At 36.9% G+C, this 15009-nt stretch overlaps 1 protein-coding gene across 4 annotated transcripts in view; it reads left to right on the top strand.

The window, feature by feature from the left end:
- LOC108708803 (teneurin-4) overlaps positions 1–15009 on the top strand; it is an 878105-nt gene that overhangs the window by 366054 nt on the left and 497042 nt on the right. For all 4 annotated transcript variants that reach the window (XM_041582864.1, XM_041582866.1, XM_041582867.1 and 1 more), the window contains exon 5: positions 13617–13674. The gene's annotated coding sequence lies outside the window, so the exon portion shown is untranslated. The remainder of the gene's footprint in view (positions 1–13616; positions 13675–15009) is intronic.

Genomic DNA, 15009 nt, shown 5'->3' on the forward strand with positions numbered 1-15009 from the left:
ACTCGAAGTTAAAAAATTCGATTTTTTTAATACATTTCGGTTGTTTTTTTTTAATTCGAATTTCGAATTGATGGGAGTTTAAAAAAACATTGCTGGAATTCTGGGAAAAGTTTGCATTGTAGGTAAAAATATTGTGATGTGTATGTATTTGTACTTTGTTCTTGCATTCTGGTGCATATATTTTGGAAATGTTATTTGCCTGTATATTTGTATATACTCCATATGAAGTATAGCCCCCTTCCATAATTGTGAACCCAGGGTATTTTTTTTTTCTAGGAAAATATTTTTATTGGTAGCCCAAAAACAGAAACAAGGCCAAGCAGCAAAAAAGTTTCACAAAGTTTTCAGTGAAGCGGAACGGAACAGATTTGCTCATCAGTAGTAGGAATGTTATCACAGAATAAAGTGGAAATATATATCCTGAAAAACCGAATATTCTCTATTTGATTACATTGACAGATAAATGGTGCTTTCTAGCCATAATATTTCACTTTTTAAATGGTTTCTGTGCAATGTAATTGCATTCAAGATGTCCTCATAGTAGCATTCTAAAAGAAGTTTCTGCTGCATTCCTGTAAAATAAAAAGTTTTTGATTATAAAAGCACCATCTAAGCTTCTCTACAATCATGGCACTCCTCAGTGATGTTACAAATGGGGTACATTACTTACTGTATTATTTTCCCAACCCTCATTATCATAGTGTTTTATAATTGGATTTGGATTTCTGAAATTTACAGAAAAATGATACTACCTCATATTATGGACATCTCTTAATAGTGTAGCGCTATAGTAAATTGAGTGCACTGTTCTCTATCTATAGGCTTCACCCTTATACTGTGCTCCGGATGAGACCTTGATTATTCAGGGAGTAAGCCCTCGCAAATGGTGTGGAGCCGGGGGGTAGTGTAACTGTAACTTGGTGCAGGGTACAACAATTGGGCGCCAGTGGTGCTTATAATTTAACCAGAGGACATATTTATTAAACAGAAGCATCCACAATGGGACGTACATAAAGATAAAGCAAGATCATACAGTACATTAACAGTGGATAGCCAGGGCCGGCCTTAGGCCTATTGGACTAATTGGCCCAATAGGGCCCCGCACCTCTGGGGGCCCCGCACCTCTGGGGGCCCCGCACCAAAGGCAGCACAGATAATATTTCCCTCAGCACATGATGCTGCCTGGCCTGCCCCCAACTTTGAGAGTCCAGCCCATCCCCAAATCCATAGGTCCAGCCCACCCCCAACTCTGATAAGCCAGCCTATCCCCCAACTCCATAGGTCTAGCCTGCCCCCAACTCTCATAGGCCCAGCTTTCCTCCAACCTTGATAGGCCCTGCCTGCCCCCAATCCAACCAAGACTGCTCCCAAGCTGAATCGGCCCAGCCTGCCCCAAACTAATTGGCCCAGTCCACTCTCCTATTTCCTCCCTCTCTCTCTTACCCTGTGTGCCCCTATTATGTGCCCCTATTTCATCACTCTCTTACCTTGTCTGCCCCTTTCCTTTCTCATTTGTGCCTGTATGCCCTTATTTTCCTAAATACTTGGTGTGTCAGTAGCCAGCAACACTTTGTCTAGGGGCCCCGCCAACATGGTCCCAATTGGGCCCCACATTTGATAGGATCAGCCCTGTGGATAGCCATATACTCCCAGCACCTTTGGTGTACAGCAGCAATGCTCGGGGTACACCCAGCTTTCAGCCTTTTCCCTAAGTGGAACCTAAGGGTAACCTCACATCCCTAGGTCTGTACACTTAGGGGAAGAATTATCAAAGGTCAAAGTAAAAATTTGAATTAAAAATATTTGAATTTCGAGCTATTTTTAGTGTACTTCGACTAGGGAATAGTCCAAAAAAATTGAAATTCTGAATATCGAAATTTATCATGTACTGTCTTTTTAAAAATTCGACTTCGACCATTCGCCATCTAAAACCTGACAATTGCTGTTTTAGCCTATGGGGGACCTCCTAGAACCCATTTGGAGTTAATTGGTGGACTTTGAAAATCAAAGTTTTTTTTTTTTAAAAGATTCAGATTCGATCTAATGCGATGCTACTTTGATTCCGTACACTTCGAATTTGAACAAATACGGCTATTCAAGCTGCTTGGCTAAATAGCCTCTCTGTCTGTCACTCTTAGGGGCAGATTTATTAATGGTCGAATTTCAAAGTAATGAATAACTTTGAAATAGAAAAAAGACCAACCGAAAGTTATTAAAAAAGTCGAAGTTTTCTTCTGCGGTTGAATAGTCCATATTCGTTCTAATTCAAATCACAGGAATCAAAGTAATAGCGCATTTGATAGAATACAAACCTTTCGATTTTTCAAAGTCCACCAGGTGGACGAACGGTCAGATATTTAAAGAGACAGTACGTGATAAATTTCGATATTCGAATCGAATTTGGACTATTCCCTAGTCGAAGTACACAAATTAGAATTTTTACTTTGACCTTTAATAAATCTGCCCTTTAGAGTAACCTGTTAAGGTGAGTAGCCTATCCTGACTAGACCTGACCTGTCTAGGTTCCACTTGAGCTCTGCCTTCCTGCTCAGATCAGGGCTTGCACGAAATGGACCCTGAGCACATGGCTGCCCAGGACTTTATACTTTAGCACAGTGCCATCTACTGAGCACTGTTAGAACACCAAGGGGCATAGCTTTAAGCAGGATAAGGAAATGGGTCCCACCTCCTATTTTAGGACCCAGTTAGGCGTCTATAACACTAGGGGACTGCCTGCTAAATAATACTGGGAAACTAATTTACCAGTCCCCTACAATAGTAAATAACATTTATCTTTATAAGTTTTGATGAAGCCAGCTGTAATGTAATTCTGCTATTGCTTCCCACAAGGTTGTATGTTTTAATTGTTTTTTTCCTAGGGAATGGACCAGGTATAGCAATAGTTAATTCCGCCCATGTGCATATTCAGAATACAATCCTCCTTCTACTTGTATGGAATAATTACTTTTTCATGTTTCAACCCCAGGGTTGATTCTTAGTGGCCATGACCTCTTGCACCCAATTGTACAATTCCTGCCTGTTTTCATATAAACATCATGCCCTCTATGTTTTGCTTCCTGGGACTGTCTAGAGAAATTCAGAATTGTTAGTAAGGATGCCTTCTATGTTAACCCTCCCATTAATCATCACTTAACCAACTTAATCAACTTCATTTGCCTTTTAACAAATTGTCTTTACTGAACGAGTGTAGCAAATGGAATTAAAAAAGCCATTAAAAGTGGAACTTGATATTACAGTCCCCCTGGTCTAGAACCGTGGAGTTGTTCTTCCAACTGGGAGTAGGATTGTGCTTAGGATTTGTTTTTATTAAATCTGAATTCATTAACGGAACTGCCCAAAAGATGCCGAAACTGCTTGCAAAGCATTTTAGCCTTATTATAGTCATGGCAAATATAATACAAATATTCCCTTTATTTTTAGTGTTTTATACATTTTCTCTGCAAGCATTAAAAAGATATATACATGAAAAAATAAAAAATAAATCTTTTCAAGGATAAAAAAAGAAAAATACATGAAATTTTAAAAAAAAAACTTTGTAAGAATAAAATAGAAAATTGTGAAAAAAGAGCAGAACAGGACACTTCAAAATACAAAATGTGAACAAAGTTTATTGCTCACTTTTTTATTGTTGCATGTGCCACTGACAAAGACCCATCCAAGGAGGTTGAAACACATTGGGTTTTTGTTGTTTTTTTTTTTTCATTTTGTTTTTTGTATCTTGGAGAGCCCTGTTCTGCTCTTTTTTTGCCAAACTGATAATTGGACTTCTAGGTAGACCCCATACAGTGAGCACCCAGTTTATGTAAACATTATGTAAACATTTTTGAAGGTGTGGCTACCTCACATGTTCTATTAATAAAAAAGATACATGCATGAAAAAAATCTTTGCAAATTAAAAGAAATAGAAAAATTCATTAAAAATTAAAATAACCATCTGAAAGGCTAAAAAATGCATTCAAATAAATGTCTGCAAGGAATAAAAAAATACATGAAATAAAAAAGTAAGAAAAATACATGAAAAACTTTAAAAATCTTTGGAAGAATACAAAAATTAAAATACATGAAATAAATCTTTGCAAGGATAAGCAAAAAAAGACAAAAAATTTAAAATAAACCTTTGCAATGCTAAAAATGCTAAAAATCTTTGCAAGGATAAAAAAAAAAGAAAAATATATTAAACTAATTTTTGCAAGAATAAAAAATTTTAAATACATTTTTCAAGGAAAAAAATTTAAATTTGTGAAAAATTAAACAAGTAAATAGGTTCCACAGTTGTAAATCTGAATTCAGTTGCTGGTTGAAAATGTTTAACTGCAAAGACTTGGTTTAAGAAACCCCAATTAAAGTGTCTGTGTTTGTTTGTGATGCAATCCTATAATGGCACCAAAAAGTAATGACCGATAATTGCCTGTAATGGTGTAAAGAAGAGGAGCAGTGAAGCGACAAATGGGAATATTAATGCCATACTGAGGGCCCATATGTTCACCTCTTTGCTTTTCTGTAAGGGAGTTATTTTGTAAAATTTGACACTGAGGGGCATATTTATCAAGGGTCGAAGTGAATTCGAGGGAATTTTCAAAGTAAAAAAATTCGAAGTAATTTTTTTTATACTTCGACCATCGAATAGGATATTACGACTTTGAATTTACTTTGAATTCAATTCGAAGTAAAAATCGTTCGAATATTCGACCATTTGATAATCTAAGTACTGTCTCTTTAAAAAAACTTTGACTTCAATACTTTAATTAAACCTGTTGAAGTGCTATGTTAGCCTATGGGGACCTTCTACAACCATTTTCTAAGTCTTTACACATCAAAGTAAAATCGTTCGATCGTTTGACCTTTGCTAAATCTGCCCCTGACTGTTTCTTGACAAATTTACTGCTATTCTGAGCCATGGAAATCAGTTCAGGCTCTCTGCAGCCTTTTTAACAGACAGTTCATCTATATTTAATTTTCTATATTTAATTTTGTAATAATTAATAATAATTAATACAGGTATGGGACCTGTTATCTAGAATGCTCAGGGTCTGGGGTTTTCCGAAAAACTATAATTATCAGTAATTTGGATCTTCATGCCTTGACTCTACTATAAAATCATATAAACATTAAGTGGCAGATTTATTAAAGGGATACTGTCAAGGGAAAAAAAAAAATTCAAAATGAATCAGGTAAAAGAGCTGCTCCAGCAAAATTCTGCACTGAAATCCATTTCTCAAAAGAGCAAACAGATTTTTTTATATTCAATTTTGAAATCTAACATGGGGCTAGACATATTGTCAATTTCCCAGCTGCCCAAGTCATGTGACTTGTGCTCTGATAAACTTCAATCACTCTTTACTGCTGTACTGCAAGTTGGAGTGATATCATCCCCTCCCCCCCAGCAGCCTAACAACAGAACAATGGCAAGGTAACCAGATAGCAGCTCCCTAACACAAGATAACAGCTGCCTGGCAGATCTAAGAACAGCACTCAATAGTAAAATCCATGTCCCACTGAGACACATTCTGTTACACTGAGAAGGAAAAACAGCAGCCAGCCAGAAAGCATTTCTCTCCTAGAGTGCAGGCACAAATCACATGACTGGGGGCAGCTGGGAAATTGACAAAATGTCTAGCCCCATGTCAGATTTCAAAATTGAATATAAAAAAATCTGTTTGCTCTTTTGAGAAATGGATTTCAGTGCAGAATTCTGCTGGAGTAGCACTATAATTAACTGATGCGTTTTGAAAAAAACATGTTTTCCGATGACAGGAACCCTTTAAGGGTTGAGTTGTGTTTTCCATGAACATTTTTTGAGTCAAAAATTGATTTTTCACGGTTAAAAATGTTAATTTTTTGAGTTTTTTTTGAAAAACACGAATTGTTCGACATCTATTATATTCCGACCCTGGAAATAGCTCGAATCCGAAAATACACTATCTTAAACCTGCCGAGGTCATGTAGGAGTCAATGGTAGAGGTCCCTTGAACCATTTTAAAATAATTTTGACGCCCATTGACTTCAATGCGTTTAGCAAATTTTTCGGCACAGATTTGTCCATCACTATTTATGATGTTTGAGTTGTTTCGTTGGGTTTTGCTCGAAAACTCGAGTGACTTGAGTTTTTTTCTACCGAAAACTCAATCAATTCACGTTTCCTTGAGTCATTTTTCGGGTTTAAAAATTAAATTTTTAGAGTTTAGTTCATTTCGAGGTCTAAAAAAATCTCACATAACTCTAAAAGTCAACCTTTGATTAAAATAGGCTGGTTTTGCCTCCAATAAGGATTAATTATATCTTAGTTGGGATCAAGTACAAGCGACTGTTTTATTATTACACAGAAAAAGGAAATCATTTTAAAAAATTTGGATTGTTTGGATAAAATTGAGTTTATAGGAGACAACCTTTCTGTAATTCACAGCTTTCTGGATAATGGGTTTCTAAATAACAGATCGCATACCTATAAATAATTAATGTACTTTAAGTAAATCTTTAAATGTGCGTAAAAATGAAGACGCAGGAATACAATGTCCAAACTCATAGGGTCCATTTTCCATCTCAATGAGTTTCCTGGAAAAATTTTGTTTTTCTCTGGATCTATCAGGAAGGAAATTATCACTAAACACTAAAAATGAATGGAACACATAGAGAAGCCTTATTGGATCACAGAAGTTTGATAAATCTGAGCTGATATTTTTTATATATGGAGGGAAAGTGGAAAAAAACAGTAATTAAAAAAAATGCAATATTTTAAAATAAAAGCATGTGAGTAACAGCAGGAAGAGGAGAGATCAAATCAAATGAAACATTATTTTCCTGTTCAAATTCAAGTTAAATAGACCACTCAATTTTAAATGAACTTTCCCGTTTATATCAGAAAGTAGCGTTAGAAGAATTCCAGACATTGACTTCACAAATAAAATACAACCGTGAAATTCATCCCTGTTCATTATTTTAGTCTTCACGGCGGAATTCCGGGGCATTTTCAGAGACGCGCTTTTCTTCCCATGGCAATCAAATTAGGTTAATAGGTAAATCTTGTGGAAAGAACATTATCCATTTGTTTGGCCACAAATTTCAAGGTCAAATGAAGAATTGTATTAGTCACAGATTCAACTGCCATTTATTATTAGACACATTCGCCCGGCAAACACTACTCGCTGTATAAGGAATCACTTACTCACTTACTGCAATTTATACAGGGAACTAACAGAAAGCAGTGCTAGAAGAATTGCAAACATTAACTTCCCTACAAGAGCACTTCAAACACAAAATATGTCAGAGCTTTACTCTGAGTATCACTCATGTATTATAAGGGATAATGTACCCCCTACTGTAAATGATAAGGATATTAGAAGTCACTGAGGGGTTGTTCTGTGACCATATAAAGGCACAAGGCTGCAGGCTGAGTTATACAGGGAACTCTGAGTATCACTCATGTATTATAAGGGATAATGTACCCCCTACTGTAAATGATAAGGATATTAGAAGTCACTGAGGGGTTGTTCTGTGACCATATAAAGGCACAAGGCTACAGGCTGAGTTATACAGGGAACTCTGAGTATCACTCATGTATTATAAGGGATAATGTACCCCCTACTGTAAATGATAAGGATATGAGAAGTCACTGAGGGGTTGTTCTGTGACCATATAAAGGCACAAGGCTGCAGGCTGAGTTATACAGGGAACTCTGAGTATCACTCATGTATTATAAGGGATTATGTGCCCCCTACTGTAAATGATAAGGATATCAGAGGTCACTGAGGGGTTCTGTGGCCATATAAAGGTACAAGGTTGCAACTTATGCTAAGCTTTTTTCTATATTACAGTATACTATTGATTGTTGAGGAACTGATCTGTCAGCTGATCAGTCAAATATCTCAAAAGATCACTGTATAGAGAGAGACCATGGGGCAAATTTACTAAGGGTCGAATATCGAGGGTTAATTAACCCTGGAAGTTAAATCGTTTCGAGTTCGAAAATAGAATTCAAAGGATTTTGCGCAAATACTTTGATCAAAGTAAAATACGTTTGATCGAACGATTAAATCCTTCGAAATCGAACGATTTGAAGGATTTTAATCGATCAATCGAACGATTTTTCTTCGATCAGAAAAAGCTTAGAAAACTGATGGGGAAGGTCCCCATAGGCTGACATTGTAGCTCGGTAGGTTTAAAGTGGTGAAGCAGGTAGTCGAAGTTTTTTTTAAAGAGACAGTACTTCAACTATCAAATGGTCGAATAGTCGAACGATTTTTAGTTCGAATCGTTCGAATCAAAGTCGAAGGTCGTAGTAGCCTATTCGATGGTCGAAGTACCTACAAAAAACCTTCGAAATTAAAAGTTTTTTTACTTCAAATCCTTCACTCAAGCTTAGTAAATGTGCCCCTTAATGACGGATGCAGCAGATCCATTAAAATGTGAAATATTACCTTTATATGACCTTCTCATAATGATTATTTTCATTATTTAAATAAATCTCTATAAAAACACACCCTTTCCTATAGACTCCAATGGCTGCTGGTAAGTTCACACTCCAATAAATCTAGTTCTTGACTGAGTGTGAGCACCGTATGTAAGTCATTTGTACATTGTTACATACTGTAGCTCCAAGTTCATGTACCTTTTATACTGATAAAAAGCCAGTGAATTGCATGTACCGTTGCCATGTCTCTTTTGGTTTATGGGCTGAGTTGCCTTGTAGTTCTCCTCACCATGTGCCATTTGATGGATCACCTTTGGGGCCAGACATCTAGTAACATAAATGAGAGTAATGATATTCCACCGACGCTTTATGTTATGGCCTATTATATCAGCACATTGAGGTATTGTGTATTATCTCTGCTCCGCTGGTGAAAATTAGTCTCAAAGCAATAGTTTAATGTGAGATATTAAGTTACAGACCCACGTGAATATTCCTCTAACCACCGAGTGTGGAATATTTTATTCCTTGGAGATTTGAATTGAGGTTTAGTGCCAGAAACAAAAATTCAGTGAATATGCAGCTTGGGTAGATAAACCCCCTGGTTATCATCAGGAAACCCCCCCCCAATAAATATTACTGCTACTATTATGTTACTATTCTCCTTAGATTTTTCTATAAAAACATATTTATCTATTGATACCAACGGCATTGTACAGAAGTTGAACAAGCTGATATAGTCACAATAATGTTTGAGGAACACCACTCAGTAGCCCAGAGTTTGTCCTTACTATAATTAATGCTAAGACTGGATGTTAAGGTTAATTTTGGAATTAATCCTAATTCTCCACCATGGAGGGGCTTCTCTTGCTGCCAACCCTGAATAAAACTTTATCTCCAAGAACTTCTATGACACAGCAAACCATCACATTGTCTTCTCCTTTGCTGACTTAGGTTCCTATCATGAGAATAAATCATACCATTGACTTCTGCTGTTGAACTCTCTCTGGCCTTTTATCAACTTCATGGTGTCAAGCAAAGAGAAGATCCACTCCCACTATCTGTACTTATATGCTGGGGGTAGCATATTATTGCCCACAATATAACATTTGTCATTGGGCTATAAATACTACTGTGACATTTTTCTATAAGTAGACAGTATCCAATACCATCAAGGTAAATATACATACCAAAAGGTTGCAAGCAAGGTCATACAGATGGAGCAAATAGTATGTAGATATTTAGTTTACAAAAACCCATAATTTATACTTTTGCTGTTGAACTCTCTAAGGACTCTTCCCACCTTAATGGTGTGGAGCAAAAGGAGCAACCTCTTCTGCTACCTCTACTTATAAAAAGGGGAGTACCATAATATGTTTTCAGGAACATCACCCTACAAGGTGGATTTTCCCTTAGATTAAAACCCTGATTTCTGCCTACAATCTTTACCTTGACCATCTCCCCCAGGTCCCTTTCTGGTGAACCTTCAAACTTTTCTCATCTTCATAGTCTGGGGAAAAGAGACCAATTCATCCTACATCTACCTAAAAACTAGACCTGTGGGCTTCTTCTTCTACAGATACCTGTACCCATAATGTAGTGTTTACCTATGCGCAATGAACACTACTGTTCCGTCTCAATATTAGCTGACCATATCCAGTATGATCAAGGTAACAGTAAGCACAGGTAGTTTGCAAAGAAGGACATACAGATGGAACACATTGTATCTAGAGATTTAGTTTCCATGATGGCAATAGCTCATAACTTATATAAGTGCTGTTGAACGATCTTTGTGCTCTTTCCACCTTCATGTAATGGAGCAACCCCTTGTGCTACCTCTACTTAGATACCGGGGGAGTGTCTAAAATATTTTCAGGGGCATACAAGGTGACTTTTTCCCATAAATTAAAAACCCTTCTTCTGCTTACTACCTTTCCCTTTGACTATCTCCCCCAGATTCTTTTTTGGTGAACCTTCAAACTTTCCTCACCTACATTGTATGGGGAATAAGGCCAACTCATCCTACATCTACATAAATGCAGTAAGGCCACAAAGTAGCGTTGGGGCTTCTTCTGCAAAACATACATGTACCCATAATATTGTGTTTTCCATGATGGGAATAGTTCAACTCTCTGAGGGCTCGTCCCACCTTAATGGTGTGGAGCAAAAGGAGTAAGGCCTTCTGCTACCTCTACTAACATACAGGGGAGTACCATTAATATTTTCAGAGGAATCAGGGCCTATTCTACATGGTGGCTTTTCCCATAAGTTAAAAATCAAAATCCTTGGACTGTAGGCTTCACTTTGTAAATAGAGCCTTATACACAGAGACACCCAGTTCAACTGCGACAACTTTTGCCTGATATTCCATGATGTTTTGATTATAGACTTATTTTTAAACAGTTATTTTAAAGGTGAGCGACGCCAATCAGCCATCATTTAGCCGTGCGTCTAAAATAAGCACGAAAGCACCTGAATTTCAATATTTTCTCTTTTCTCGCTCGTTCCCTTAACCAGAAGGTCATAATAATTATCTTCGGTGGATGGTGTTACCAAACGTGGAATATTCAAAGCTGCAAGTCCTCTTGTTTGTTAATTGCCTCCTCCACTTGTGCCGGTGATGTTATTAGTACATATACCACAAAACAGAGGAGTTACACCTCCGAGCTGGGGCTGACACTGCTTTATATATGTTGGACTTGACTTTCAGAATATGATACTTGTTACTGTTTTGGCAAAACCCCTTGTGGCCAGGCAAAATAAAAAGGCATCTGTAAGTAATTAATCTTTCTGCCTTATTTAGACCCAGCGGATGTGAGAATGTAAGTCACACCGCAGCCCAGTTGTAATGCAGGGGAGGAGGGTGAGCAACAATGGCACCAAATGTTCTTTTATAATGAATGGGCCCCTGTTTTAAAGCTGTACGGCTCTAATATAGATAAACCTGTTTTGTTTATGATATAGACGTTTGTTTTAGAACTGTGTAAGCTGTGTCCTGTGCATTTGTTTGCTTTTAAACGGGTTGTTCCCCTTTAAATTAACTGTTAGTATGATATAGAGAGGGATATTCTGAGACAATTTGCAATTGGTTTTCATTTTTTATTATTTGTGGTTGGAGTTATTTAGCTTTTTATTCAGCAGCTCTCCACTTTGTAATTTCAGCCGTCTGGTTGCTAGGGTCCAACATGACCTTAGCAACCATGCATTGGTTTGAATTATAGACTGGAATATGAATAGGAGCAATCAAAATAAATTTGGACCCCCATTTGAAGGCTAGAAAGAGTCCAAAGAAGGCAAATCATTCAAAAACTATAAAAAATAAAAATTGAAGTCCGTTTGAAAAGTTGCTTAGAATTGGCCATTCTATAACATACTGAGTGGGTTATTTATCAAAGTCCGAATAGATCTAAATATTTTCTGCTACAAACCTGCTCTGGTTTTTTAAATTTGTTTATTATTACATTCTCCCGACGATTTGCTTTGAGGAAAAAAAATCGGATTTTCCCAATATTTTTCAGATTTTTTTATCAGATTTTCGCGATTCTTTTCAGATTTTTCACCCAAAAACTCAGATTTCTTATGTTTTTTGCCCGAAAACTCAGAAGACTTCAGGGTATTGCACGAAACCCAGCGCACATCAAATAATCATTGCAACCTCGACGGGTCTGAGATGCCGGATTTTCTGATTCAGACTTTTCTATCTTCTGGGTTTAATAAATCTTGAAAAAATCATTATTTTTTTAAAAGTCCGATTTTTGCATTTGGAGTTTAGTAACTAACCCCCTAAATGTGATGAACCACCCCTTCAGTACAGATGTAACTAGGTTTACGATGTAGCGTAAGAGAACCTGAATCCCCTTGGGTTAGTGGTAAGAACATCGTAAAGTTCTCCAACTTTGATCAGGGAAGAAAAGGAAGGTGACATTTTTATGGAGGAAGAAACCAATAGATGGTTTTCCATCTTAGAGCTCATTATTAAAGGAGAACTAAAGCCCCCCTAATAACAACATTCCCCCTTAACTGTCTTTCATCACACCCCTCACCTCTCCCTACTCGCACTCTGTATTAGACAGAAAGGTGCCCCTGAAAAGAAAACATGAGTAGAGATGGGCGAATTTTTTGCACCTTGTTTCGCCGCAAAAATGACACCCATAGACTTGTATGGCATAGTGCGTCAAAAAAAAGACGCCCATAGACTTTAATGGGCGTCAACAATTTTTGCTGAAACGAAACGGGTCAAACTCGCCCATCCCTTTACATGAGCCTAAAATGCAGAGCTGGGCAGCGGAGTTCCCTGGTGGCATCTTCTGCTCGTTCGCAGATCTCTTCGAGTTATTAGTAGGGGTTGGAGACAGTTGTTATGGGATGGAATCCATTAACCGGAAACCCATCATCCAGAAAGCTTTAAATTACGGAAAAGTCATCTCCCATAGACTCCATTATAACCAAATCATCCAAATTGTAAAAAATTATTCCCTTTTTCTGTGTAATAATAAAACAGTCGCTTGTACTTGATCCCAACTAAGATATAATTAATCCTTATTGGAGGCAAAATCAGCCTATTGGGTTTATTTCATGTTTATATGATTTTCTAGTAGACGTAAGGTATGAAGATCCTGATTATGGAAAGATTAGTTATCCGGAAAACCCCCAGGTCCTATGCAGTCTGGATAACAGGTCCCATACCTGTAATAATAAAACAGTCGCTTGTACTTGATCCCAACTAAGATATAATTAATCCTTATTGGAGGCAAAACCAGCCTATTGGGTTTATTTCATGTTTATATGGTTTTCTAGTAGACTTAAGGCATGAAGATCCAAATTACAGAAAGATCCATTATGTGGAAAACCCCAGGTCCCAAGAATTCTGGATAACAGGTCCCATACCTGTACAATTAATTGTTAAAGCAAAAGAAATGCAATATCAGACACTTAAAGGGTCGTCTACTTTATTGGAAGTAAAATGCAGACAAACGGGACTGGCCTGTGATGTCAGGGGGGCAGGTTGGGGTTATTAGGGGGGTGTGATGATGTTATTAATATATTAATCTATTTTTCCAGTGCTATTGATTTCATTGATTCAGATGTAAATATTATTAAGACATTCATTGTTCAATCCCTTAATTAAACTTGTGCTGTCCATAAAACAATTAAATGTTCTATAATAAGTCTGTCTTCTTTTTCATTATAGATGGTGCCTTGTCGTACATTTCTATGACGTAATTGCAGCAGAACCGATCCCAAGATCAGTAAGTTACTATTATTATACTATATAGTTACTATTAGTTACTATTATTATACTATATAGTTACTATTATTATACAATATAGTTACTATTATTATACTATATAGTTACTATTATTATACTATATAGTTACTATTATTATACTATATAGTTACTTTATTATACAATATAGTTACTATTATTATACTATATAGTTACTATTATTATACTATATAGTTACTATTATTATACAATGCATCTTATTACAGGCTTTGTGTTTGTATTTAGCCTGTATGAATAGCAAGGCCTCAATGTATAACTGTCTCTTGTGATCTACTTAATCTGGCTTCTTTAAAGCTGTACCTGACTCTGCATAGGGTTTCAGTTTTCAATAGACTCCATTTTTGTCCAACATTATCATCTGCCAGAGTCCTGCTGTAGTAATGTCTTTATAATACACAAAAGCCATGAATATCTTGTAAATTATCCTTATAAACGGTGAGTAGTGATGTCATCAGTTATAAACGGTGAGTAGTGATGTAATTTCTGTCACATGACTCACTAAAATTTGTGTATTATAATAAATAAAGTACCCCCAGTTGTAAAATATGAGGATATTATAAGTTACCTCGGAGTTCCATGACCTGTATAAAAACACTCGGCCTTCGGCCTCGTGTTTTTATATGGTCATGAAACTCCTCGGTAACTTATAATATCCTTGTATTTTACAAGAGGGGGTACTTTATTCACTATATTAGAAACCTTATAGGGGGTTAGCTTAGCTCCGCAGGGGTGTGGCATGGCACTATTGTGGGTGTGGCCATGAAATTGTTATTAATATTGAACTCTGCAAACTATAAGCATTTACAGAAACATCATTTACACAAAGCCTTATAGAAAGGTACAATACAACTATTCCAGCATAGGCTTGACCCCTAAATTTACTCATAGTCTGTACAGAGAGATCCCATAAAACTATGGCAGCATAGGTATTCCCTGTACTAAGCACAATTCAGCAGGAACAGTCCCTAAGTTTGCTCATAGTCTGTACAGAGAGATCCCATAAAACTATGACAGCATAGGTATTCCCTGTACTAAGCACAATTCAGCAGGAACAGTCCCTAAGTTTGTTCATAGTCTGTACAGAGAGATCCCATAAAACTATGGCACATAGGTATTCCCTGTACTAAGCACAATTCAGCAGGAACAGTCCCCTAAGTTTGCTCATAGTCTGTACAGAGAGATCCCATAAAACTATGGCAGCATAGGTATTCCCTGTACTAAGCACAATTCAGCAGGAACAGCCCCTAAGTTTGCTCATAGTCTGTACAGAGAGATCCCATAAAACTATGGCAGCATA

The sequence above is a fragment of the Xenopus laevis genome, chromosome 2L (genome assembly GCF_017654675.1).
Source record: "Xenopus laevis strain J_2021 chromosome 2L, Xenopus_laevis_v10.1, whole genome shotgun sequence".
NCBI lineage: Eukaryota > Metazoa > Chordata > Amphibia > Anura > Pipidae > Xenopus > Xenopus laevis.